This window comes from Mirounga angustirostris, unplaced genomic scaffold, assembly GCF_029215605.1.
Source record: "Mirounga angustirostris isolate CCGP_5_RB_7025 unplaced genomic scaffold, mMirAng1.0.hap1 SCAF_1, whole genome shotgun sequence".
NCBI lineage: Eukaryota > Metazoa > Chordata > Mammalia > Carnivora > Phocidae > Mirounga > Mirounga angustirostris.
Genome location: NW_026991709.1, coordinates 57,079,164 through 57,106,679, shown reverse-complemented (window position 1 = coordinate 57,106,679; position 27,516 = coordinate 57,079,164).

Genomic DNA, 27,516 nt, shown 5'->3' with positions numbered 1-27,516 from the left:
TCTGGGTGGGTTGCTGGGTCATTGCTATGGAGTGAATTGGGTCCCCACCCCCACCCCCAAATGCATGTGTTGAAGCTTTAACCTCCAATCTGACTGTATTTGGAGATGGGCCTTTTAGAGGTCATTGAGGTCATACTGGAGGAGTCCTAATCTGATAGGATGGGTGACCTTATAAGAAGAGGAGGATTCCCCACCCCTCCCATGCACACACACACCGAGGACAGGCAACATGAACACCCAGCCAGAAGGTGGGGTGTCTGCAAGGCAGGAAGAGGGCTCTCTTGAGAAACTAGCCATGATGGCGCCCTGATATCAGACTTCCTGGCCTCCAGAACCATGAGGAATACATTTCTGTTGTGTAAGCTGCCCCATCTGCGGTGTTGTGTTATGGCAGCACCCACAGACTAAGAGAGTCATGAAGAGAAGGCCCAGGCATTGAATAGAAGGTTCAGGAAGCACAAGAACACACGGTAGTCTGGCCCAGACAGACACCTCTTGGGATACATATTTCCAGTCTCAGATTCTCTCTTTGCCTGGTGTGTTTGCCCTCTGTTTGGATAAGTTTCCATTTGGTTTGTTGGCTTCTAGCTTCTGTCAGATAGCTGCAGGGCAGCAGGACCATGACACTCCCCCTGGGACGATCCGCGAAGACACGCTGTTGTCAGTTCTGTCTTAGTATATCCTTTATTTTTTTTAAGGCTTCTTAACAAATTTTTTAAGTGTACAAAAAATATTGTTAACTGCAAGCACCGTGTTGTATAACAGGTCTCTAGAACTTACTTGTCTTGCATAACTAAAACTTCATACCTTATTCTTATACTCTTAAGGTAATATCTAACCTCTTGGGTTTGTACACTCTCTGGGATTATGTCATGACTACTGTCCTTAAATCTCTACAAGTTACTAAGCCAATGAGCTTAATTTAATTTGACTCTTACTTCAGATAAGTTATTTTGTTGACTTACTTTTCTTCCAACCTCAACACCACTGGAAAGCAGACATTCTATATGACTGCGTAGGCCTGCCAGACCATGCCTTAGAGATGAGGATGGGGAGCCTTCTTTCTGGGACCAAGACCTGACATAGAGTTATAAATTGGCATTAAAGAAAGAGAATCTGTCTTAGGAAACAAGGGAGCGGGTGAGCACATAGGTCTCCATGGAGGAAAGAGGAGGAAATCAGGTTTGTGAGGGTAGGAAGTGGCCTACTGCCAGACTACAGGAAGGCTCTCAGGAATTATTGACAAGCCACAAAACCCACAGGCTTGGAGACGGCATTCTCCTAAGGGAAGAGGCTGAGCATAAGGTCACCAAAGGCAGGGGAAAATATTTATTTTACTATTTAGAGTTGTTTTCCTTTCTTTAAGCAAAGATTCCTTCAATTCCATAGCAGGAGATTTCTTCTAGCACTTCTAATTTATGTGGATTTATTAGTGATTTTCTTTTTTTATTCTCTTTTTTTAAGTTTTTATTTATTTATTTGACACACAGAGAGAGAGAGAGAGAAGGAACACAAGCAGGGGGAGTGGGAGAGGGAGAAGCAGGCTTCCTGCGGAGCAGGGAGCTGGATGTGGGGCTCGATCCCAGGACCCCGGGATCATGACCTGAGCCAAAGGCAGATACTTAACCAACTGAGCCACCCAGGCGCCCTATTAGTGATTTTCTCAGGAAGCTGTGGCAATCGTTCAAAGGCTCCTAACCATTTACCAGGTGATGATCGTCACCTCTGCAATGTCATAGTCGACCAGTGAACCGTTCACTCAGGGTTCTGTCGTTAGCTTATCTGTAAAGAATAGTAATTTATTCATGTAGCTTCTCCCGGATTACAGCTGGCAGTTCCTTCTGGAAATTACAGATGGAACCATTGCCTTTCTTGGGAAATGTAATTTAAATATATTGCTCAAAGATCAAATATATCATTGATGTGTATGAGCGAATGGCTTCAACAGAGATCTAAACCCTCATTGCTGAGTTGTTTAGGGTTGGTAATAGAATTGTAAATGGGACCCTAAGTAAAGAATGTGCTCAATTATTGTATTAGTCATGAGAATTACAACCATCATATCATAGTAACTGGAAAATACCTTAGAGTTCATAGAATGAACTCCATTAATTTTATAAATTAAATATTTAAGGACCAGAGACAGTAGAAGACTTGTCCAAGCCTCCTGGGTCTTTAAGAGCTTTTAAGTTAGAGCAACCATCCACGCAGGTTTTGTCTCCTTGATATGGTTACTCATGTGAGACACACTTATTGCTTACACACATGTCTTTAAATACCCAGTTCTGAGGAGGAGTGAAAGTAGGTAGCAGCATAGGATGTGGAGGGGAGGATGGCCTCCTCTTTCCAAGCAGAAATAGCTGATGTCTCTCATACAAAGCCCTCATGCCTGATTGCACAAATATCCAGTGCTATTGAGAAAGTGAGAAAAGATCATCTATGGTTGGAATATCGGGGTGGGACAGGCAGGCTCTGCAGTTTGCCTCATCAGAAGGTGTCAGAAGTGCTATGCTCTAAAAACAGTTTGATCCACCATTTTGAACTCATTCCCCAAAACCCAGGAAACGAATCAAATTTAGTTTGACCATGGCTTTTCCACTATGGCTATATGTTAACATTGCCAATGCCCAGACAGCGCCTCAGAGCAATGGAATCAGGATTTCTGGGCTGGGGCCAGGCACTGGTAATTTTTAATACTCCCCAGGTGACTCTTATGTGCAGCCAGGACTGAGAACTATCGAGTTAGGCATAAAACCAGGCAAAAAAAAAAAAAAAAAAAAAAAGATGAATCATAAAATGTTCTTCCTATGAAGGAAATAAAGCAGTGTTTCAGTTAACTGCATTTAGCAAATTATCCCCAATTTTGCTGGCACTGTCTTTGGTCTGTGGGATTCATTTTTCTTTCAAAATTTAAATAAGTCAATGTTTAAGCCCTACTCTTCAAGTACTGACGTGTATTACTTTCCCTCCCTATGTCCTCTGTCTCAAGATGGAATGTGCTCTAAGTCAACAATAACTGTCATTTATTAAGTCCCTCATGTTTGTCTAGCCCTGTCTTACGCATCTTGTACACTTAATTTATTCCTCAAAAAGAGCTACACATTAGATATCATCATCCTCATTTTGTGTAAGGGAGACCCTGACCGCAGAAAGTTGGGTTGGTTGCCTAGCCTACATAGCAGAAAGTGACAGCAGACCAGGACCCCTGAAGGCTGTGCTTCTCTATTCTGGCATCCCTCATCACGGCGATAGCATGCCGTCCTGGAAAAGTCCCAGACTGACGATTAGCAAATGTGTGCCCTTGTCCTGGATCTGCTCCTAACACGTGATCTCAGACAAGTCCTACACTCAACCAGACTTGAATTTCGTCATCTTAAGAAAAAAAGGGAGGAAAAAAGGAGTAAGAGAACACGAAAAAGAAGCCAGTCCTAGAAGACGACATTCTGTGTTACATAAAATTTCATTTATATGAAATTTCTAGAAAAGGCAAAAGTATGCAGAGAGTAGTCTGTTGGTTGCCGGAGGTTGGGGAGGGGACTGACTGGGAAGGAGGCACCAGGGGACTTTCTGGGGCAATGACGAGGGTGTTCTCAACTGGATTGTTGATGGCTGTATAACAGTAGCTATTTACTGAAAACTTGCAACAGGGGAATTTCATGGTGTGTGAATTACATCTCCATACAGCTGTAAAAATGGTACCGAGGTGTGTACGGCAAGATGACTGCTGGGAGGATTCTATAAATACTATTTGTGGTGGTTCCACGACAGGTTAACTGTCATCGCTGCATCTTTATCAACATTTTGGCCTACTTTTTTTTTCTCAAGTTTTTATTTAAATGCCAGTTAGTTAACACACAGTTTCAGTTGTACAATATAGGGATTCAACACCTCCATATATCACCCGGTGCTCATCATCACCACAACTGCACTCCTTAATCCCCATCACCTATCTCGCCCATCCCCCCACCACCTCCCCTCTGGTAACCATCAGTTTATTCTCTACAGTTAAGAGTCTGTTTCTTGGTTGGTTTGGACTGTTTTTTAATGCACACATTTTAAGTTGGTAATTCTCTACAAATGTATACATCTATGGAACCATCATTGCAATCAAGATATAGAACATTTCCATCACCCCCAAATGTTCCCTTGTGTCCTTCCCAGTCAACCCCCTTCCCAGCGCCGCTGGCCCCAGGCATGGAGAACTGCTTTCTGTCATTGTGGATTAGATTCATCTTCATGAGAGTTCCATAAAAACGGAATCAGACAGTATGTACTCTTTTGTGTCTGGCTTCTTTCACTAAGCATATTGTTTCCCAGATTCATCTAGGTTGTTCCATTTATCAGTAATTGGTTCTTTTTATTGCTGACTAGTATTACATTGAGTGGATGTATTGCAATTTGTTCTTGGCTCATGAATAAAGCCATTATAAACATTTGTGTACAAATGTTTTATGGACTCCTATTTTCATCTCTCTTGGGCAAATGCTTATCCCTAGGAATGGATTTATTGGACAACACGGCAACTACATATTTAATTGCTATAAGAATACCTGTTTTCTAGAGTGGCTCTCATCTTGGTTTCTATGAGCAGTGCATGAGATTTTCATTTGTTTCACAAACTTCCTGACACTTAAGTATTGTTTTATTACTGTTATTTTTTATATTATTGACTTTGATTTGACCCAAAGTTGGCACTGTTCTATAATTTATAACAACAGTTTTTTTTTCAATGAAATTTGTTATTACAAAATTTTGAGTTTTTCTTGGGGCGCCTGGGTGGCTCAGTCAGTTAAGCGTATACCTTCAGCTTAGGTCATGATCCCAGGGTCCTGGGATGGAGACCCCATATCGGTCTCCCTGCTCAGCAGGGAGTCTGCTTCTTCCTCTGCCTCTGCCCTCGCCCCACCGCGTACCCCCCCCTCCGCCCCCGGCTTGTGCTTTCTCTCTCGTTCCCTCTCTCTCAAATAAATAAAATCTTTATAAAAAAATTTTTTTTGAGTTTTTCTGAAAACAGTAGGAAATATGACCCTACTTTTCAGAAGCTGAGCATGTAAATTAAGTCTTACTGGTTGTCATCAGAGTTATTTAAAAATGTAAATAAGGGCGCCTGGGTGGCTCAGTTGGTTAAGCGACTGCCTTCGGCTCAGGTCATGATCCTGGAGTCCCGGGATCGAGTCCCGCATCGGGCTCCCTGCTCGGCAGGGAGTCTGCTTCTCTCTCTGACCCTCCTCCCTCTCATGCTCTCTGTCTCTCATTCTCTGTCTCAAATAAATAAATAAAATCTTTAAAAAAAAATAAAAAAATAAAAAAATAAAAATGTAAATAAATACTGCAGTTTAGCAATGTTCTTTTATAAAAATTTCAATTGTATGCACTAAGATGGAAGTGGCACCAGCTGTCATATTAAGTCAAAATTAAAGGGTTTTTGTTTTGTTTTGTTTTTTAGGAATAAAAGTTTAATTGAGCAAAATGTGGATATCCTCATAAAGCAGAGTGGGAACCACTTAGTCAATTGACATGGGACTGGGTTTTGGAGGTTTGGCCCCATTATCTGCGCACTGGTGCTGCAGATGGTGTGTCATGATGTCCTTTGAATCGGGAAAGACAGACACATCAGAGGGTAAGGGACACACATCACTTAATTCTCGTGCCCAGGCTTCTTCCTTTATTTTTGACATGTTCGCCTAGACCTTGGTGGCTAATCATAGGAAATAAAAAATGTGTTAAAACTAGCCTAACTTTTTTCTACCTTGAAAAGTAATGCGTTGACGATGGGAAGAGTGTTCTGAAGTGGAATCCGATAAGGTCTTCCTCACAGGCTTTAAAAAAAAATCTCTTCTTGCAAATTCTTCTAAGCTTTTACAGATAGATGGAGCGACAGATAGATCTTGCATTTTCAATGGAGGCAATCTCATCCCCAAGGGGGTGAAAACTGGTTCTTGGTGGGGGGTAGGGAGTAAAAGAATTTTACTCTTTTTATGTGTAAAGCACATGTATACATAACAGTACATAATCAGATATGATAGTGTATCTGTGGTATTGAATTTCATGAAGGAGAGGACGATTAAGAAAAATGTCCAAAAGGCTCTATAGGGCTGTGATAATGAACAAAAGGTTTAGAGACACTGGAGTAGAGAGAGGACAAGAAAGGACAGGTAAAGAGTTTCAGGGGGCTGATGAAGTCAATTGTCTTATGACTGCGTGCATTTGGCCTAGGATTGATCCCTTAGAACCTCCCTCTCTCAAGGTACTGCTTAGCCTGAAGTCATTAGCTTTGAGACAGGAAGGAAGAAACCTAAGATTTGTTAAGAAATACTTATAAATTCAAAATTTTCATTCTCTTTTATCTCATTTTCTTTTAAAGTGACACTTGCAAGAAAAATACTGACATCTCCAATTTTTTTTTTCAATAGATGAGGACATGACAGTTCAGTGAGATGACACTTTCAAGTCTTACAAAGAATACATGGCAGAGTTGAGATAAAATTCTGAGTTTGTTTGATTTCAAAGCCCAGGATTTCTTCTGCCTTATATGATGGCTACTGCTTGCTGGTTGGTGGGAATTATCCTGAATTCACTGAAAATTGAGTCAAGTGCCTGAGTCAGGAAGTGATGGGCTCTTACAGTTTGGATTCTAGGGATGACTAACAGGTGGGGTGGAACCTGTCACTGAGGTGTGTCAGGAGTTCTGGGTGGGTGCTGGGGGGGAGGTGATACGTGAGGGAGGGGACAGTCCTCAGGGAGGCTCTGACAGACTGGAGCTAACAGGAATCCAAGAGGCTTGGCTAGATAGAGCAGAACCAATCTCAGGATTGCAGAGGACCCGTTTGTCACAATCTTACATTCCATTCCTTATTGGTTGGTGAGGGAGACACATTCTCATCCAGACCAAAAGCTGAAGAACCATATGAGTTTTGGCGAGTTGCCTATTCTCTCTGCTTCACAGCAAAAAAGTGGAACTTTTGTTGTCCGTGTTCTCCCATACTGCATCCCCAAGTAACACATGTATCAAGGAATAATCCCTGATTTCAAAATTAGAGCAATGGCCATATAACAATGAGCATGTAGACAACATTTCTGCTTTTCTTTTTGTGCCTCTTAATTAGTATAAAGTTTTTATATTAAATCTCCTACACACATTTAGAGTGAAATCCTTAATCTCTTTGGTGCTACTTGATCTTATATATCTGCTTTATTTTATATTTCTGCTTTTCCTTTCCTTTTCCAGTGACAGGTTGCCATTTCAACTATGATTAATTCTATCCTTCAGGAATAGTACCTTAACCTTTAACTTTTCTTGGGAGGACAAAAACCACATGTCCCTATCACCCCCCTCCCTTATATTTCACCCCAACCATCTGGGCAAAATAAAAATTAAGTGCAAGAAAGACCGCTTGATTTCCTTTGTAGGGAAGAAGAGAGGCTAATAAACTCAGAGGCAGAAGATGGAGGTTTTAGCACTATGTTCATTTCCTTTTCTTTAAAAGAGACGCAATGCATGATGATTGCCTCATTCTGCTGTGACAAATGAACATATGTACAAAATAAAAGAAACCTTAGGAGACTTTCATATCACAAGCCATGAGAAGCTAGGATTGTTGTTATTTTATTATTAACCAAATTAATAGGCTTACCATCTGTTCTGAAGGACAAATACGGAGCATTTCACAACAGGTTATGGGTCATCTTACTCTATGCTAGCCTGGAAATAAATCAGACTTGAAAAACAGGAAATAAATATTCTAAGGCATCATGGAATACACCAGAGGCACCAGATGGCTATTGCTAGCTATTTTGGATTCTCAAGGAAGACCTGAGGTACAAGGTCTACTTGAGTGGCATCTAGGAAAACAGAGAAAATGAGGAACCTCTTGGAAGATGTTCTGCCATTGCTCTTTCTTTCCTCTGCTTTATAGGACGACCTTGGCCGGCCAGAGCTTCAGGAGGCGGAGTGCAGCAACTGCTAGGTTAACACTTTGCTCCAGGGGGTTTCCTGTATGGAAGCACAGCGCTCTACAGAGCTTTTGAGAGAGCTGGCGGTGCTCTGCAGACTTCAGGGTGGGAGCCTAGGAGAGTGGGAAAGCCCTAGCTGGAAGCCAAAAGTCTCAGTGTTACATTAGTAAGGAACTGAAATCTCTAATGTTGGCTTATTTATTTTAAAAATGTTTTAAAATTGGGGGCGCCTGGGTGGCTCAGTTGGTTAGGCGACTGCCTTCGGCTCGGGTCATGATCCTGGAGTCCCTGGATCGAGTCCCGCATCGGGCTCCCTGCTCAGCGGGGAGTCTGCTTCTCCCTCTGACCCTCCTCTCTCTCATGCTCTCTGTCTCTCACTCTCTCTCTCTCAAATAAATAAATAAAATCTTAAAAAAAAAAAAAGTTTTAAAATTGAAGTAGCATTCGTGTCCTGTAATAGCCACACTTTTTAAAGTGTACAATTCAGGGGCGCCTGGGTGGCTCAGTCAATTGAGCATGGGACTCTTGATTTCAGCTCAGGTCATGATCTCAGGGTCGTGGGATTGAGCTCTGCATCATCAGGCTCCCTGTTCAGTGGGGAGTCTGCTTGAGATTCTCTCTCCCTCCCTCTGCCTCTCCCCCCCACGCACACTCTCTCTCTCCCTCTAAAATAAATAAATCTAAAAAAAAAAAAAAGTGTACAATTGAATAGTTTTTAGTATATTTACAAGTTGTGCAAACATCAATGCTTTCTAATTCCCAAACCTTTTAATCACTCCAAACAACCCCTAAATACTCATACCCATTTGCAGTAACTTCTCATTCCTCCCTCTTCTCAGACCCTGGCAACCACTCATCTGCTTTCTGCCTTGACGGACTTGCCTGTTCTGGACATTTCATAGAAATGGAATCATATATGTGGCCTTCTATATTTGGTTTCTTTAACTTTGCATAATGTTCTCAAGGTTCATCTATGTTGCAACATGTATCAATATTTCATTCCTTTTTGTAGCCAATAATACCCCATTGTGGTTCTTTACTTATTCATTCAGTCATCTATTCTTGTCACTCATCTTTCACTGAACACCCATGGCTCTCTGGACACATGGCTTCGTATTTGTTACATGAATAAATGGAGGCCCACATTTGTTACTTAGTGTATACAAAGAATTATGAGACTTTCATCTCCCCTCAGTTAAAAAAAAAAAAAGCCAAGTTTAGGTTAATGGATTATTTATGAATTTTTATATTTTGAGAAGTCTTTGTCCATCTAGGTAAAAGAACCAAGTACAGTACCAGCCTCGTTGGAAGCACGCTTTTCTGTATTCGGTAGGGATTTTTCTTGTTGTAATCATGTTTTAAAATGGCATTAAAAATTCATCTGTTTTTTATAATATGCAAAGATGAAAAAAAGAAAGGCAGAATTTATGATCCACCCCATTGCTTCAAGGCCTGGGTTATTTAGCTATTTAAGCTACTGGCACAATGTGATTTTGTACCTATTTCTTAACACAGTTCTACAACTGTGTGCAGGAAAATTTTAAAAACATTAGCCTCTATATATGGTATTGGCATTGCCAATTATTATTGGTATTGGCATTGCCAATTATTATTGGCTTTTGTTTTAAATCTGAATAGCACAGGGCATGAAACAGAGCCTGAGAACCCTGGGCTCTTGTTTAGATTCTGCCTCGAGGGGCCTCTGGTAAGCTGGGTAAGTGGAGGGAGGGAGGCCTGCTTCACAGGTCTGAGTACTCTATGGGCAGGTGCACAGGGCTCCATGCTCACAAAGGCCCAGGCTTGGTGTAATGCTTCGCTGTAGCTGTCTGGAAATTCTTAATAATTTTCAAATAAGAGGCCCTGTGAATGATGTAGCTGGTCTGGGAGGAAATGAACAATTGTGAAGTGTTAAGTCTACTCTGAACTGGCCACTTAATCTAACCCCACAGCCCTTGTTGTTTTAAAAAGTAATGTTCCTTTATTTCAGAACAGGAGGATTAGACTTATTCTCTAAGGTCACTTTTAGGTCCAAAATTCTCTAATTGAGGTCCTGGACAATGTCCTAGTGAAGGCAGTGTGGTTATACAATCTGTCTCTTCTTTTTCAAGATGCATTTTAATTGTTATGTCTTGGATCCAGTGTAATTTTGTAACCTTCCATCTGTAAGTCCCCATGCCCCCTTGGTGTTCTAAGAACCTTTTTTGAACTGGATTATAGAGAGTAAAATTAATTTCTCTCTCTCCCACTGCATTGTATGCTCCTTAAAATCAGGTACTTTGTCTTCACCAAGCTGTAGCTTGCAAAATGCTATATACTCAAAACTCCATAGAGTAGGTGGGTGAATGTTTAGTTGAAAGACTAAGGAGCCCATAGATTTTTAATTTTGAACTTAATTATAGCAGGGACTTTATTTCTTTTTTAAAGATTTTGTTTATTTATTTGTCAGAGAGAGAGAGAGAAAGCACAAGCAGGGGGAGGGGCAGGCAGGCAGAGGGAGAAGCAGGCTCCCCGCCAAGCAAGGAGCCCCATGTGGGACTCCATCTCAGGCCCCTGGGATCATGACCTGAGCTGAAGGCAGATGTTTAACCGACTGAGCCACTCAAGTGTCCCTAGCAGGGACTTTAAAATGCACTATGTTAACAGATTTCTGTGAAGAGACTGGAGAGTACTTCTTTAAAAAAGCAAGATGAAAGAGTTCAGTAGGAGAAATGAAAATTTACATTTGTCAGCGCTTGCTGATATTGGAGATGGGAAAAGCTAAGGCAAGTGTTTGGGCTATGACAGGGTCACTGGGCTGTAGAAACTGAAGGCATACAAGAAGAGCAGTTAGGACAGCTTTCTAAGTAACTGCAATTTAAAAGCACTATAGCTTTAAAATGATATATGTATAATAGTATAAGAATCTAATAAACAAAAAGTAATACCTAGCCATGATTAAAAATAATCAGAACGTACAGAAAGGCATAGAATTAGAAAGTCAAAGTTTTTTTCACCCCAACCCATACTTTCATTTCCTAAAGATATACCCCTGTATGAGTATCTTTCTGGAAATGCTTTATGAACAGTATATTTATACAATCTTGTTTTTACACAAATAGGATCCTATTTACACATAGTTTGTTCTTTGTCTTTTCATGTAGTAATATTTCTTAGACCTTCTCCCACATTAACACCTGTAGATCCCCCTTATTCTTTTTGGGGAGTGTATAGTATTCTACCACATAGGTCGAATACCATTAATTAAATCAATCCCTTCTGATCAGCATTTATGTTGTTTTCAATTTTGGGAAGTTACATCAAAGCACAATGAAGATCTTCACATAGGAATGTATCCACAGGATACATTCCCAGCAGTGCAACTGCTTGAAACCTCTATCATTTGATATGAAGGAGAAACTAATTCAGTACTCAGTGACTTAAAGACAACATCAAATATACTTGTTTATTCTTGTCCTCCAACTGCTTTCAGAAATATTTTCCAGTTGGTACGACTTTTTTTTTTCAGAGCAATTCCTAGCTTTCCAAAAAATAATTTCTAAACCATCAGTGTATACTTTTAAAAACCAACTGAAACATTCTGCTTCACCTGTATGAAGAATCGAAGAAAGATTATTTTTCCTCTGTAATACTTTTTTTTCCCCCCCAAAGATCAGTTTGGAGACTGGTATTGCTTTTATATTTATACAAGTTTTTTTTCAAACTGTGCTGACACCATGGCCAATTTGGGGGAGAATTTTTGCCTGTAGGTCATCTCTCCCCACAATGAAGTGTGAGTTCCTCCACCTCCCCACCCCCCCACCCCTGGCTCTAGCTCACCCTTTGTAGGGGTCGGTAAACTCTCCTTTGCATGACAGGAATCCAGTAAATGTTTTATAATTGATCATTTATATTGGGAACATAAAAAATGCCAGATCCTAGAATTGTTCAGATTAAAGAGAAAATAGCATTTTAAATGAATGTTTTAATAATTCCATTGCAGAGTTGTGGTTCAGATAATTTTCAATTAATCTTACTTGATTACAGAAAGCAATACAAAAAGTAAATGCAAAAAAAGAAAAAGTAACTGCAAACACACCTAGAGCATGTGAAGGTATTCCTGCACAAAATGATTTGATTTTTAAATATTTTTAGGTCTTATTTCCTTGGTTTCTCCAGCTTGATCGTAACAATTAACTTTTTAAATGTCCTTTGAAAAATTAGAATGCTCTCAGACTGTTCCTTGCTTCTTTTTTAAAATTGAAAATTTGGTAGTCAATTATTGGGACTCTGCTTTTAAAAGCTCACCTTGTTACCTGATTTTCTTTTCCTCTACAATTGTGCAATCACAATCATTGCTGAGCCTTGGTTCCGCCATATGTAAAGCTAAGAGGATCTTGAATGTCTGCTCGAGTTCTAAAATCATATGACTCCATGGTGGGGGTGGGGGTAGGTGTGGCGGAGGAAACAAGGTGAAAGGGGAAAGATTGTGGGATGTGCCTCAGGAGGCTGATTCTTAAAGTTGATTAAACTCAACGACAAATATTTCTCAGTTTGTGCTTGGAGGTGGATCTATATTTATTTTTGATACAGCTTCCTGTTATTTCAGCTTGTAAACATTTTTGGCAGACTTACTGAGGTCTCCCAAGCATCCAAAATGCCACATATAGGATGGATTTTAAGAGGCACAGCCTGTAACAAATATAGAACCAAGGCATTCTTGCCTTTGTCTTATGACAGACTGTCTCATGGATCCTTACACAAGGACTGAATTGATTTGAAGTATGCCAGTCAACAATAAGAAGAAACAGAAATGCTGTGGCGATGGCTGGGCCTCTAGTTACCCAGTGTCTGAGCTGAGAATTAAGAAAGGGTGGAGCTGTTCAATGATCCATAAGATTACTGTGTGTGGGTGTGTGTTTGTGTGTGCGTACATGCACGCCCATCCTCCTAAGTAGAACTTAAGCCATTCAAAATTCCATTATCTTCCTCTTTTATTCATTAATTTCTTGAGTGTTTACTATTTGTTCATCGCTGGTGATAAGTTGTCAGTAGGGGAAACAGATATTGAATACATAATGGCACCAACACATAGATAATGATGAATTGTCATAATGCTAAGAAGGACAACAAAGGGTGTAATTAGAAACTCAAATGAGAGTTACTCATTTAGATTATGGAATCAATGAGAGACATCTCTGAGGAAGCGGTATATAGGTCCATGAGGCCCGAGGAAGAGGTAGTTAGGAAAAGATTTGGGATGGAGGAATAGACTAAAGCCTGAGGTAGTGAAGAGCTAGGGAGAATTTAAAAACAAACAAGCAAATGAAGCCAGTCAAACACCCGGAGAAGAGCATCAGGGAATAAGGCGAGAAGGCTTGCAGGCTTTGTAGATCTTGATAAGAATTTTAATGTAATTATATTATTATATTTTACTGTTTTGTGTCATACCGATTCAGGATATAACACAATCAGATTCGTGTTTTTAAAATCTTGCAATGGTTTTTCTATAAAGAATCCCTTAGAAGTGAGCAAGTGTAGATTCAGGGAGATTTGTTTATGGTTGATGTAACAGTGCACCTAAGGATGACGGGGGCTTCAATCAGATGACAGCAAAGGAGCCGGAGAGGAGTGGATAGGTCCTTGACGGATTTTGAAAGTAGAACCACCCACCAGGACAATGTTTTAACACCTCTGGAATGTTTTTTAAAGATACTAGTTTACTTTGTTTTCACTACTCCAGTAGACTCTATAAAGAGGGAAAAGTATTTTTCCATTTCCCCCTCAAGGAAAAAGACCTTTATTTATGAAAGCCAGGCAAACTGAGACACCCCGAAGGATTATCCAAGACGGGGAGGAGCTCCATCGGTTGGAGGAAGCTGTGTGGGTGGGAAAGAGAGGGATTTTTTGAGACTTGAAGATGTGTGGAGGTGGGTGGTCTTATTAAATGTGTCTTTACTCACTGGGGAGGGTATGTGCTCTGGTAAGCGCTGTGAATTGTGCAAGACTGTTGAATCTCAGATCTGTACCTCTGAAACAAATAATGCAATATATGTTAAGAAAAAAAGAAGAAGAAGAAGAAGAAGGTAGCGGGGGGGGAGAATGAAGCGGGGGAAATCAGAGGGGTAGACGAACCATGAGAGACGATGGACTCTGAAAAACAAACTGAGGGTTCTGGAGGGGAGGGGGGTGGGAGGATGGGTTAGCCTGGTGGTGGGTATTGAGGAGGGCACATTCTGCATGGAGCACTGGGTGTTGTGCACAAACAATGAATCATGGAACACTTCATCTAAAACTAATGATGTAATGTATGGGGATTAACATAAGAATAAAAAAAATGTGTCTTTACTTGCAAATAAATATGGTGGGAGCCTTGTTTTGCTCCCATGTGGCTGGCTTATGGAGAATGGATAGATCTTTGACGGAGGCCATTGTGGAGGCTAATGGGGAGGGTCTTAAAGAAAGGTCCCCATTTCCAGCCTTCCACAGAGAGAAGAGCAGAAACCATGTTCAAATGGATACAGGACTTGGACAATACGCACTTTGGTGATGAACTAAATTTTCTAGTTAGGACACCATCTTCTTCTTATCTATTTCTACTCTCATATCATCTTTGTAAGGGAAAGGAGCTCTTAAACGCGGCTGAGACGCAATTTCCTATGACTGGAAGGCGGAGGCCTAAGCATATTTATCTGCTTTAAAATAAATTAGTAAATGCAAGTGTATCTGAGGGTAGAGGAGCTATTCTTATTTATATACCTGACACTTAAACAGCACTTCAGCAAAAACCAGCCACGAGCTGTTACTGTTCCTGATGATAGAGGGGGACAGCAGGCAGTTTATAGAATAGTACTGGTAAATCAACTTTGAGAAAATGTCACTGAAAAGAGGGCCGTGGCTGAAATAAAAATGGAAACAGCTGGAGAGCATGTGGTTCTCTTCACATCTGAGAGCCATCGAAAGCAATGGTAAGAGAGGCCTTCCATATGGTTCCACACTTCAGTCAAGTGCTACACAGCCCCTCCTTTGCATCCCATCTTCCAACATCAGACCAGAACAGGCAAATCTTCAGTAAAAATGACAATGGTATAGGTTGACCAAATGGCTTGCCATTCATGGATCAGGGACAGAGGTCCCAGTTTCATTCTGTATACCATGGCCCACGTGGATCCAGTTCAACCACTTTTGCTTTATAGAATAATTCAGGATGCAGTGAAATAGGGACTCATACATTTTGGTGGCAATATACATTGTTTAATTTTTCTTTTTTTCTTTTTTTTTTTTAAGATTTTATTTATTTGACAGAGAGAGACACAGCGAGAAAGGGAACACAAGAAGGGGGAGGGGGAGAGGGAGAAGCAGGCTTCCCACGGAGCAGGGAGCCTGATGCAGGGCTTGATCCCAGGACTCTGGGATCATGACCTGAGCTGAAGGCAGATGCTTAATGACTGAGCCACCCAGGCACCCCTATAACTAGCTTTAAAATGTGCATTCCTCCTTTCTCCTCTTTGGAAATAAATCAATCATAATCTTGGTTAATTGCACACACATCGTCTTACTTTGTTTATTTTTTTACTTGCTAGCTTATTCATTTGTGATAAATCCTTAGAATGTACCACTCAAAACAAATGCTCAGACCTTGATGATGACTGACGTCTAACCATAAGTTGTCTGCATTTCCTTCCTTCTGCTAACCTAAATATTCATATTCATATTCATCACCCCATGCCTTTACTTTTGTATAGATTTTTTGTAATATTTGTATTTCTAAAATTTTATTTTGTTATACACACACACATATATTGTGCGTATGTGTGTTTAGTTTGTATGAACTATTTTTTTTCATTTAATAATATATTACTAAGATATCCATAGTGTGGCATGTTACTTTGATTCACTCATTTTGGTGGTTGAATAATTTTACTTTTTCTATAGGACAGCTCATTCATGCCCTCTCCTTTTGATGGGCATCTGGGCTTTGTTCAGACTTTGCTGGCTTAACCCAAACATCCTAATAGAAAATAGCCAGAACGTATAAACAGACATTTCCAAGAATAGGAATTACATATGGCTAATAAAACTATGAAATGATATTTAACATCAACAGAGATCAGGAAATATAAATTGTGATTATAATAAAATAACATTTGATAATCCTTTGGTTGACAACCATGAAAAAGTCTGACAGTACCAGGTATCAGAGGGGCTCCAACATCACAGATACATTATTGGGGGAGTTTGAGTTGGTGCGACAACTTTGGAAAACAGTTTTGTATTATCTCCTAAAGGAGAGTCTTCATTTATCCTAGGATGACTATACATTGCCTAATCCAAGACACCTTTGAGATAAAAAGGGACATATATAGGGTGAATCCCTGGGTCAACAGGAATTAACTGGGACTGACCTGAGGAAACAGAGACATATGTTCATTTATCTAAAACCCAGAAAGTCTACTCCCATGACACAGACCACTGCATCTGCTCAGCAGGAGTCCTATATAGAAATGCTCAGAGCCCACTTTTTCACATGAGCGAAATCCTGCGCATAACCTTTCACTCAGCAAATGCGATATCTAGGAATTTATTGTAACTGAAATGTATTGAAATGATACTAAGAACAAACATTTATTTATAATGTTATTCATCAAAGTATTTCTATAATATTGGAAATCTGAAAACTATTCAAATAATGACAATTCAGTTTTGGTTAAGTGATTGTGGTACATTCATAATATGGATTATTAGGCAGTCAGTTAAAACTATATTACAAAGGAATATTTATGAAAAATGTTCATAATATATTAAGGGAAAAGCAGATCACAAATCAGTATGCTCAATATGACACTATTTAAAAATGAATATGTACATTAAAAAGAGACTAAGAAGATGCATTTTATAGCTTTAATTGTAGATATTGGTGGATCTTTGGAGAACATTTAATTTTTAATTTTCTTCTCTATACTTTTATGCTTCCCTGTAATAATCATGCATTTTTATTAAGATTTTATTTATTTATTTTGCCAGAGAGAGAGAGAGAGAGCACAAGCAGAGGGAGGGGGAGAGGGAGAAGCAGACTCCTCGCTGAGCAGGGAGCCCAACGAGGGGCTCGATCCCAGGACCCTGGGATCATGACCTGAGCCAAAGGCAGATGCTTAATCGACTGAGCCACCCAGGCATCCCCTCATCATGCATTTTTTTAAAGTACCTGTAAAAAGAGGCAAACCAAATGGAAAACAAATCTTATCATACCAGAGCACTGTCGGGCCTAGAAGCTGTCCAGAGTGTCCTAGGTAGGCAGGCTTCCTTACACCATGCCAACGAAAGTTTGTACTGCATCCATGAAAGGTTATCTTTCTTGGTCGAAACCCTGCCTAGGTGGCCACAAACATAAGTTAGTTAGCTCACTCTCATTGTCTGGCTCCTTAACTGAATTCCCTTATCAACCTACTGAGATAGTCCTGATGCCTTAAGTGCTGTGAAGAGAGTATGAACAGACAGACCACTAATTATGTAAATTAGAAACTTCTAGAAGGTCAATACGGAACTTTTCAAGGACTTTGGACCTTCGTTCCTTATCACAGGAGAGACATTTACCCGAGGGTTTGAACTCATCTGCTTTAGTGGTCAGAAGGAAGGCACTTGAAGCCTGCCTGGGAACAAAAAGCAACAGAGTGAGTCCCCATAGTGCTGTGATAAGTGGGAGACTCTCTCTTGGCCAGTCTCTAAGTGGATTATTTCTGATAGGGGAGGCTGAATCTTCAGGGCCATGCTGTGAACTCCTCAGAATTATAGAAACTCAGGGTCTGGCCTATTTCTGAGTAGAAACAAACATTAGGAAGCTAGGCTTCCACTTCCTGGTAGCTGACTGAGCTGAAACACCTCTGAGGTGATGGTGAGATCCATTTATCTACAATATTATTCATCAAATATTTTTATAATACTGAAAATCTGGAAAGTGGATTTTGTGTGAAGCTTCCTGCTCCCCCATCTCCCCTCCCCAAGTAAGCTCCTCGAGCTCATAAGACACTGTAGCAGCGATGGTGGTGATGGAACTCCATTCCAAAGTTCTGAGGTGACTTTTGGCTGGATAGACTCTGACTGAACACATCATGGACTTCATAGTATAGCAGTGGTGAGAATCAAAGAGGTTATTTTTTCCAAGATTTTTTAGGAACTCAGTCTTGCCTTGTTCAGTTGGCTGAAAATAAGGGTCAAACACAAATGTTCAAGGCACACAGCCCCCCAGTGATAGTAGCTTGGCTGATAATGGCAGTTAGTCATTGCCACTGTATTAACCACTGTTTATTGATCCATTTGCTATAGGGGCAAACACTGTATGAACTAAGAGCATAATACACATTATCTCATTCTTAACAACCTCAAGTCTTAATAACCCTACAAGGTAGGCTATCACCATCCACATTTACAGAGGAAAAAACTGTATCTTATGAAGGTTAAGTGACTTTCCCAAGTCCACAAGCTAGTAAAGAAATTTGAACTCAGGACTGCCTGAACCCAAAGCCGTACTCTCATTCACAATGTGTATATGGCAGAGCAGTTCGTTCTCTCTCCTTTTTAATGGGAAATGTACATATAAGTACTTACAGCAAAACTATTTTGTTCTTGTAGTCTCTAAAATCATTGAGACAGGAAGATATATACTAATTGTATAACCAAATACGAATGGGGTTTCTTTAATTGTTGGTTGACCAAATGACTACCTGGTTCCCATAGGAAGTATATTATTATACCTTCTAAGAAAGAGGGCTAATAAAGAGTTCTATCGAAGACAACAATCCTTTCTTCAAAGGAAATCCTAATCTGATGCCAGGAATCTGATAGAACCTTGAACAACAGGCATAATTTTTTGTTTAGCAGTACCTTTCTTGGTTGTGGGGAGCATTGCTTTGTCCAGCACTTTGTTCTAAAGCCTGCAGTGAGAACCAGAGAGAATAAGCTCAGTTTGTAGAAGGGTTACAAAGGAATTTGATGTATGAAACTTGGTGTTCCTTTCTTAACAATTTGACTCCAATGAGGGGCAGAACCTAAGGGAGCTCTTATAATGACACTTCTGTGCTCACAATCTTGCAGTGCGTTCCCTCTGCCAACAAGGGAAGGAGAAGGAGTCAGTCCTTCTGACTATGTGTATCTACTATGTGTCTACTGTGTGCTTTCCCATAAGTTATCCTTTAATATTTCAACCATCCTTACATGGTAGGTCTATCCATTTCAATGTTGTAGCCTCATCTCAGTTTCTTTTAAGAGATAAAGAATAAAAGGTAGATCGATTGGAGAAAAAGTCAAAGAAGTGTTAGAGGGGCCTTTTCATTTAGGGAGTGTCAAATTAATGTCATTTAAAATAAAATTGACATATTTTTTCTCTTCCAGTCCTTTTCTACCTTTAGAGGCCAAAGACCTTGACAATAAATAGCAGGACTGATGCCCATGAGTTTCAGGTTCCACTTCTGACCCGGACTGAGTCTCTCACTATGTCAGTCTTAGTTTTCTACCAGAGGAGAGTAGCCATGCAGATCTACTCCCATGGCATTCCTAAGACACATAATGACATCTATCCCAATTACCACTTTGAAATTAAAGAGAAAAATGGGTAATGATTCTCTCCACTTGCTAGTTTCTTTGTCTGAGTGCCTTTCTCTTGTTCTTTAACCACATTTAGGGCTGAAATATCCTACCAACCCTCTACCTGGAAACTAGTGACCTGCTCGGTTCAGAATGCATGAGGTGATCATTTTGGTTAAAGTGAGGAACCTATTTGTGACCAGGAGTCTTGGCCCATTTGCCATTCATGCTCCCATTCCAGTCTTTGCCAGATTACAGAATTCCTTACTGTCTATTTTTAATGTATTTGTTGACAAATTGACTACTTTATTCTCAAAGGTTTATTTTGGGAGCCTACAAAATCTATGTTTGTTTAAAAACTGTAGAAAAAGTATCTGGTGTATCTTCAACTTGATGTTTTATTTTAGAGAAATATGCAATAGAGCTAGATCCAGCCGAGAATAGCCTGGGTGGGCGCCCAGCGACTCTACCCTGGGGTGGTCCTTTCTTTTTGGCTGTGGAATGACTCTCCTTTCTCCCACGGGGGGCTATGTCTTCTCTGAGGCAAGGTGGACCAGTAAGGAAATGGCAGGGTCAGAGCAGAGCCCCAGACAACAAGGGAGAGAAGCTCAGAGTCAGCTCAGGCCACTAGCCACATCTTTGGAAATCTACAGAAGCAAACTGAGCACTACAGTTCCAGCTTACATGGTGCTCTAATCTGTGGCCGGTGCTGGGCCATAGTCACACACCATGCAGAGCCAGGAAGAGAGTCTGTGGATGGCACAGTGGAGAGAGAATCCTCACTTCCAGCCTTGAAACCCAAGTACGGAAAAATTACCCAAAGAGAAAGAGGAATCTTTCACTTACAAGGACCATTTGAATTTTGCAATGAACTGTTCACTAAAGAAATTCTGAGAACACAGCCTATTATAAAGAATACAATAAATACCCCTAAATGGTGAATTATTGAACTGTTTAGATAAAGGACACACACCTTGAGTAACTTGAAATCATGAGGATAAGAATTATAAGCTGGAGTTTCTCAGGTATCGTATGGAGTACCTACCTAAGGGCCCAATAGCTCAGCTTCACTAGACACCACAAATACCAAGAAAACAGGACAACTGGGATATTACTGAGGAATGGGAGGAACAGCTGTAATCTTAAGTATGATACCCCGATGAATGGTGTCCGGTCTTCCCCATGCTGATTTACCTCAGGTCACTGGTTCTACCTGTTGTGGATATTATCCACCTACAGAATAAAAGGGTCATTGTTCTATTTACTTATCTTTTCCTCTGGCCCCAGGAGAACTCTTTGTATTTAAGATTTTATTAATTTATTTGAGAGAGAGAGAGAGCGAGCGCACAAGCAGGGGGAGCTGCAGGCAGAGGGAGAGGGAGAAGCAGGTTCCCCGCTGAGCAGGGAGTCCGATGTGGGGCTCGATCCCAGGACCCCAGCATCATGATCTGAGCCGAAGTCAGACTCTTAATTGACTGAGCCACCCAGGCATCCCTCAGGAGAACTCTTAATGGTATTTACTTCTAATCTTTTCTTTGTTCCATTTCTGAGAGTACTCTCTATGAAGACCCTTAGTGGATACAGAAGCCCGGCTTCTTTTGAGAAGTTCTTTGAGATGGGAAGGCATTTGTCAAGTATCCACTAACTATCCTCTAGGACAGTGGTTCTTAAAGTTTGGTTCTTCTACCAGCAGCAGCAGCAGCATCGCCTGGGCACTTGCTAGAAATACAAATTCTTACATACCACCCCATACCTATATGAATCAGAAATTCTGGGGGTATAGGTCAGCATTCCATGTTTCAACAAGGCCTCCAGAATTCTGTCGGCTCATAAATTTTCTTTTCCTCTATTCTTGATCAGGAGGAACTGCCAGGTTATTTTTATTGAAACAAAAGCTGAGATTTCATAATGTGGGAGTCTGAGGGCTTAGTGCTGTATCAGGTATAATGTTAGAATCCTGCCCCAACTGCTTATAGGTCTAAGAGGCAGATCTCACAACTATCTCTGCAAAAGCCAGCTTTAGACCACATGAACCACTTCCTACCCATCACTCAAATCAGTGCACTTTGCCATTACAATTACACACTAAAATATGGTCACTTGTCAATGTGACCCTTCTGTAAAACAAAATGTGCCTTTAGTGAGCAGGTAACTAAAGAACAGAAAGGCTATCACATTGGGTTTTATTTACACCATACTAAGAAAGTTTAGATGAGCCAGCACCATAGAAAATATCCACAGAAGGTAATTGTCAGGAGGGATTTATGAAGGTTATTTGTGGTTTGGTTGATGGAGACTCCAGAGGCATCTTTAATCTTAAACAGGCAGTTGTAATTGAGTCTCTGATTTGAGCCTTGGGGGTATTGCTTAGCATTTGTCTTTATACAACTACTGGTTAGCCCTGGGGAAGTGGGTTTGGTAGGCTAGTCTTCCTTCTGATTTAGAAGTGTGCACAAGATGTAAAGCTGGGAGAATCTTTAGATATCATCTAGACCTATCGTTTAGAGACTTGGATAAAAGATGCATGTCTCTGGACCTACAGCAGTTAGACACTCAACACAATTGTAATTGTTAGTCTACTAGGCTGTCATCACTATGAAACTGTGGTATCTTTGAGAGTACAGACTTCATTTTAGTCATCTTTGAATCTCTGGTCCTAATATAGTGCCTGGAACAAAACAGTTTCTTAATTTTTGTTTTATGAATAATGAATATATGAACCTTGGGTTTAACCTCTGGATTGGTTTCTAGAGGCTCTCAATAAGATAAGGTATTGAAATGACCCGGGTTTGTTAGATCAAGCATATGGGTTTCTATTTAGAAACCTGATTATATAGTTTATTTCACCTATCTATTAAACATAAAATTATAGTATCTTAGACTTTGAAAGGGCCCTTAGATCATATAGTAATGATATTTTATTATTTCACTTCTCTCATTTTAGAATGACAAACTAGCCCAAGAAAGATAAGCGATGTGTCTAAGTTTCTACTGCTTATTACTGGGTGGTAGGTCCTGGGCTAGAACACCACGCCCTAAGTTAATGCTTGTGTCCCTTAATTGTTTAAACCATTTTTAGTTTAAGCCATTTTAAGAACTCAGACCTAACGTTTTGAAGGGAACAAGGGTTATTTATTAAGCCATTTTCCTCAGGCAGGTCAAACATGTTCCAGAATTGTAAAATCTTAGATTTTTCACTACTGCTTCTTACAGTATTTTAGGTCAGTTAAAAACCCTAGGTCTTTTTTTCTTGAGGGGATGAGAAAAGATTCCTATTATATTCAATATTCATAAATAAGTTCTAGATGGATTCAAAAGTATGTGTAAAAAATAATAAAAGTACTAGAGGAAAATATTCTATTTTATTGGGAGATTTGAGGACGTATTCTAAGTATGACTTCCAAAGACATAAGGCATATAGGAAAGACTGTTATATTTTTTTAACCTAAAATTTGAAACTTCAATATGGCAAAAAATCATAAATAATATTAAAAAAACTAGAAAACTGAAAAATATGTTTGCAAAATATATGATAAAGGTTAGTAGACTTAATATCTCAAGAGCCCTTATGAGTCAACTAAAATAGACATAAGAAAAAGGCCATGAACAATTGTATAACAAAGAAATGAAATGGTCTTCAAACATTTGATGAAATGTTCAAACAAACTAGCCACTAAACGTGCTGGCTAAATTAGACTAATGAATGTGAAAATAGCCAATATCCTGTGTAGAAAAGTATCTGACAAAACAGGATTTCTTGCACACAGCGGGGACTGTATATTTGTAGTACTTATTTTAGTATAATTTAAAAATATATGATAAAAGCCCAATAAGGCAATAACCTTTTTTCCTATAATACCACTTTTCTAAATTTATCCCAAGTAAATATTAAAGATATGAACAGAGTGTCATCATAACATTAATTATAATATAATAGGAAAACTAAGTTCTAAAAATAGCAGATTGGCTCAGTAATGAATGCAATGTCCAAATGGTGAACTATTATTACCCTGCAGTTGTAAAACTGATATTGTAGAAATATATTTACTTTACAGTATAATAAAGTGAATCAGGATGTTACAAAATAGAGTACTACAAACACACTTCTTCTTATCTTTGTGTTCAGAAATCCTAGTTTTATCAGTCAAAATAGGTTAGGTTTTACTGCAGTAGCAAAGACTCCCCAAATCTTAGTGACTTAGTACAACAAGAGATTAGTTCTTGAGTATGCTATATCCCAATGCATGCTGTGAGAGAGGAGGCCTACTCATCACTCTCACTCAGAAACACAGACAGACGGAGGCTCCAGAAGCTTCCGTTACCACTGGGACAGGAATAAAGGATGAGACAACTTGCACATGCTGCATGGCGTTTCTGTTATTTTGTTGTTAAAGGAAAATCATAAGGCCATGTCACATGTCAAAAGCAGTAAGGAAGTGCAATCTTACCACGCACTTACCACTAATTTTGGGGGACAGTTCTAATGACTACCACCTGACAGCTTTTTCTTCTATTTACTTGTTTGTATTTTCTGACTGTTCTAAAACAAAATATAGATTACTTGATTAATAAAAATTACTGTTCAGACATGTGTCCTTAATCATAAGTTTGTGGAATGTTGGTGATTATATTTATTGCCTGTTAAAATATTTCTCAATCTTGACCTTGATTCCATTAGCCAACATATTTTCCCTCCCCGGTTTCGTGCTTTTGGCAGTTTTGAAAAAAAATGTCATCTAAATAATTATCAACATGATAAGGGGCAGGAGGAGCACTATGACATGTTAGAGAGATTACTCCTTCCAAAAGACATGGATGCACTAAACAATTCTCTTTAATATGTTTGTTCATTCAACTCCCAATCCCCCCCACTATGTTTCCATATAATCCTCAGTTTACCATCTGGTTCTTAAAATGATATAATAACAAAGCTTGTTAAGACCCTTACTGAGGGGCGCCTGGGTGGCTCAGTTGGTTAAACCGCTGCCTTCAGCTCAGGTCATGATCCCAGGGTCCTGGGATCGAGCCCCGCATCGGGCTCCCTGCTCATGCAGGAAGCCTGATTCTCCCTCTGCTTGCCGCTCCCCCTGTTTGTGCTCTTTCTCTCTCTCTCTCTCTCTCTCTCTCGCTATCTCTCTCTCTGTGTCAAATAAATAAATAAAATCTTAAAAAAAAAAAAAAGAGGCTTACCGAAACAAAAATTGAATTCCTCTTTGGTATTCATCTGACATAGTGTCTTAAGTTTGACAAAACTTGATTTTAATCCTTTGGAACAGAGGTAAGGTATTCTGACCCAACTGTTCACAAATTGCTATTTAATGGTCAATTCTAGACTCTTGCTATGGGCCACTAGCTTGTTAATCTCTAAATCAGAAGGACACCTGTCCCTCTCTGGAGTGCAGGTACATTCATCGTTATGAATGTTTCTCTCCCTGGGTGTTCTCTGATTGATCTGCAAGTTTGTTCTGAATGATCTAAACTTGGATACTTGAATGCAATTAAAGGAGATGTTTTGTCTTATCTCCTAACCTTGCTTCTGCTTCAATGCTTGTTCTATTCTATCTCATTAAATAACTTGTCGCTAAGAAGAGTAGAAGTAAATTCCAAAGCAAAGTGGACATTTTAGATGTAATTGCTGTTGAGGCTACTCATTTGAGAGAGAAGTATTTTATGTGAAGGTAATCAAGAATTGACTCCTCTGTGATTAACCAATTGCACATATTCATTGGAGGACTCCAGAAACCTCATTCTGTACAGTAAGGGTTTTCCCATGACCTTGAGGCTGAAGCCACAGACCTCAGAACTCCCGCAAGCACAGTTTCTAGAAATAAACACGTAAAGCAAGAATTCTCAGAATGCTGAAGCGCAGAGAGCTTTTGAATTTTAGAAAGTACCGTCCTGGGTCAGAGGAGAAGAAAGAAAGAGAAAGAACTAAGAAGAAAAACAAGAACCAAAACTGTTCATAGGATGAAATTATATGTGACGTAAGATTAGTATGTAAAGACTAATTCGAACTATGCAAATAATATGGAGATACAAATATAGATAAACCTTAAAAAGAAAGCGGTATATTTCAAAATTCTCTTCTTTCTGAATAGGCTGAGAACAAAACCAGAGCTCTATATACCACCTGGTATGTGAAAAGCACCTGCTCAAAATGATGGGGAAAGTAGAGAAGGTCATTGCCCTCACAGAGTTTACCACTGATCAGAAAGGCAATCACTACGCAGGAACAGAAATGTGATGAGTAGTCTACAGGATCTGTACCTGGCACTCCAAAAGCCCTGGCAGGCGTTCACCTAGTTTAACGGGGGTGGGGGGGTGGTGGCGAGGGTCAAGGGAGGCTGTCTGGCAAAAAATGATGTTTAAACTGAAACCAAAAAGATAAGCAAGGATTAGCCATCCTGGTACAGAGAAGGGTGGAGGGGCGCCTGGGTGGCTCAGTCGGTTGGGCGTCTGCCTTCGGCTCAGGCCATGATCCCGGGGTCCTGGGATCGAGCCCCGCATCGGGCTTCCTGCTCCGCGGAGAGCCTGCTTCTCCCTCTACTCCTCCCCCCTGCTTGTGTTCCTGCTCTCGCTAACTCTCTCTCCGTCAAATAAATAAATAAAATCTTAAAAAAAAAAAAATACTAGTACTTATTGGGGCGCCTGGGTGGCTCAGTCGGTTAGGCGTCTGCCTTCGGCTCAGGTCATGATCCCGGGGTCCTGGGATCGAGTCCCGCATCGGGCTCCCTGCTCCGCACAGAGCCTGCCTCTCCCTCTGCCTGCCTGCCACTCCCCCTGCTTATGCTCTCTCTCTCTCTCTCTCACTCTCTCTGTGTCAAATAAATAAATAAAATCTTTAAAAAAAAAAAAAAAGACGAGGGTGGAGAGCATTCCAGGTTGAGGAAACTTAAAAGGTTGAACTTGAGCTCTTGAACTCAAAGAGTGGTCAACATTTCTGGGGTTCAGGCAGGCACAGGCACCTCTTTCTTTCCACTCTCAATTTGCATCTTCCAGCTGGGAAATGGGAACTACGAAACCAGCTCAAGTTTTGATATAGTTGCCAGGAGCCTAATGTCCTTTCTGAGACTGACCATTTAACTTGGAATAGGTTTCATTCTTACCTAAGATCATTTTTAGTTAGAAGTCTGGACATTTGCGATCTGGTGCAAGGGCAGTCATTGCCTATCTCCACCTTCTATTATTATTGTCATTTGGATGCTAATAGTGACTTTTAGCTTTATAGTTTGTCTCTCTTCTTCAAATCTCACCCTATCTTGGCCCTGGCCTTGTATCTTGTCCCATTCCTGAGATACTAAATGAGTAAACAGAGTTTTTGCCTGAGAGAGATAGAACTAAGTCATTGTTTGCTTGAAAAATTCAGAATAGGCAGCTTGCATCATGGCCCTTGACTGGGGTAATTTGGTGCTAGAAGCAATACTGTCTCGTCTACAGCTGCCACCTCACACTTCAAATACAGAAGACTGTATTTCATCTGCACCAAGATGAAGACTGAGAAAAGCAATGCTTTCTGGATTCTTTCCTAGATTAAAAAACAACAACAACAATTCCCAAAATTTCTTTGCTTAAGAATCTGAGATTTGAGAGTGTGGGGAGAAAGGAATGTATCTGCATTGCAGAAGGCTGAAGAAAATTCTTGCTTTTAAGTTGAATCATATTTGGAAAACTAACGATCATTTCTACCATCCACATGAACCCAATCTTTCTGTGAATGTTTACGGAGAAGAAATTCAATTGTCATTTGCTAAATATATTTAGAAAGTAGAAGTAAAGAATCTTAGAAGAAGGGGCTTTTGAGGTGAGGCTACTGTTTGAGGAGATCCTAATAAAACTCTCATTTAAGTTCAGTACTGGGGCACAGTGTGAGTGTTCCAAACACTCTTGGCAACCTTGCTTAGAAAGGCCCATAATACAGAGTTTGTTACAAAATTGGAGGAAAGGGAGAAGGATAGAGAACGATGAGAGGCATGTGGGCTGGAGCTGTGAGAAAGAAGTTTCCTTGGG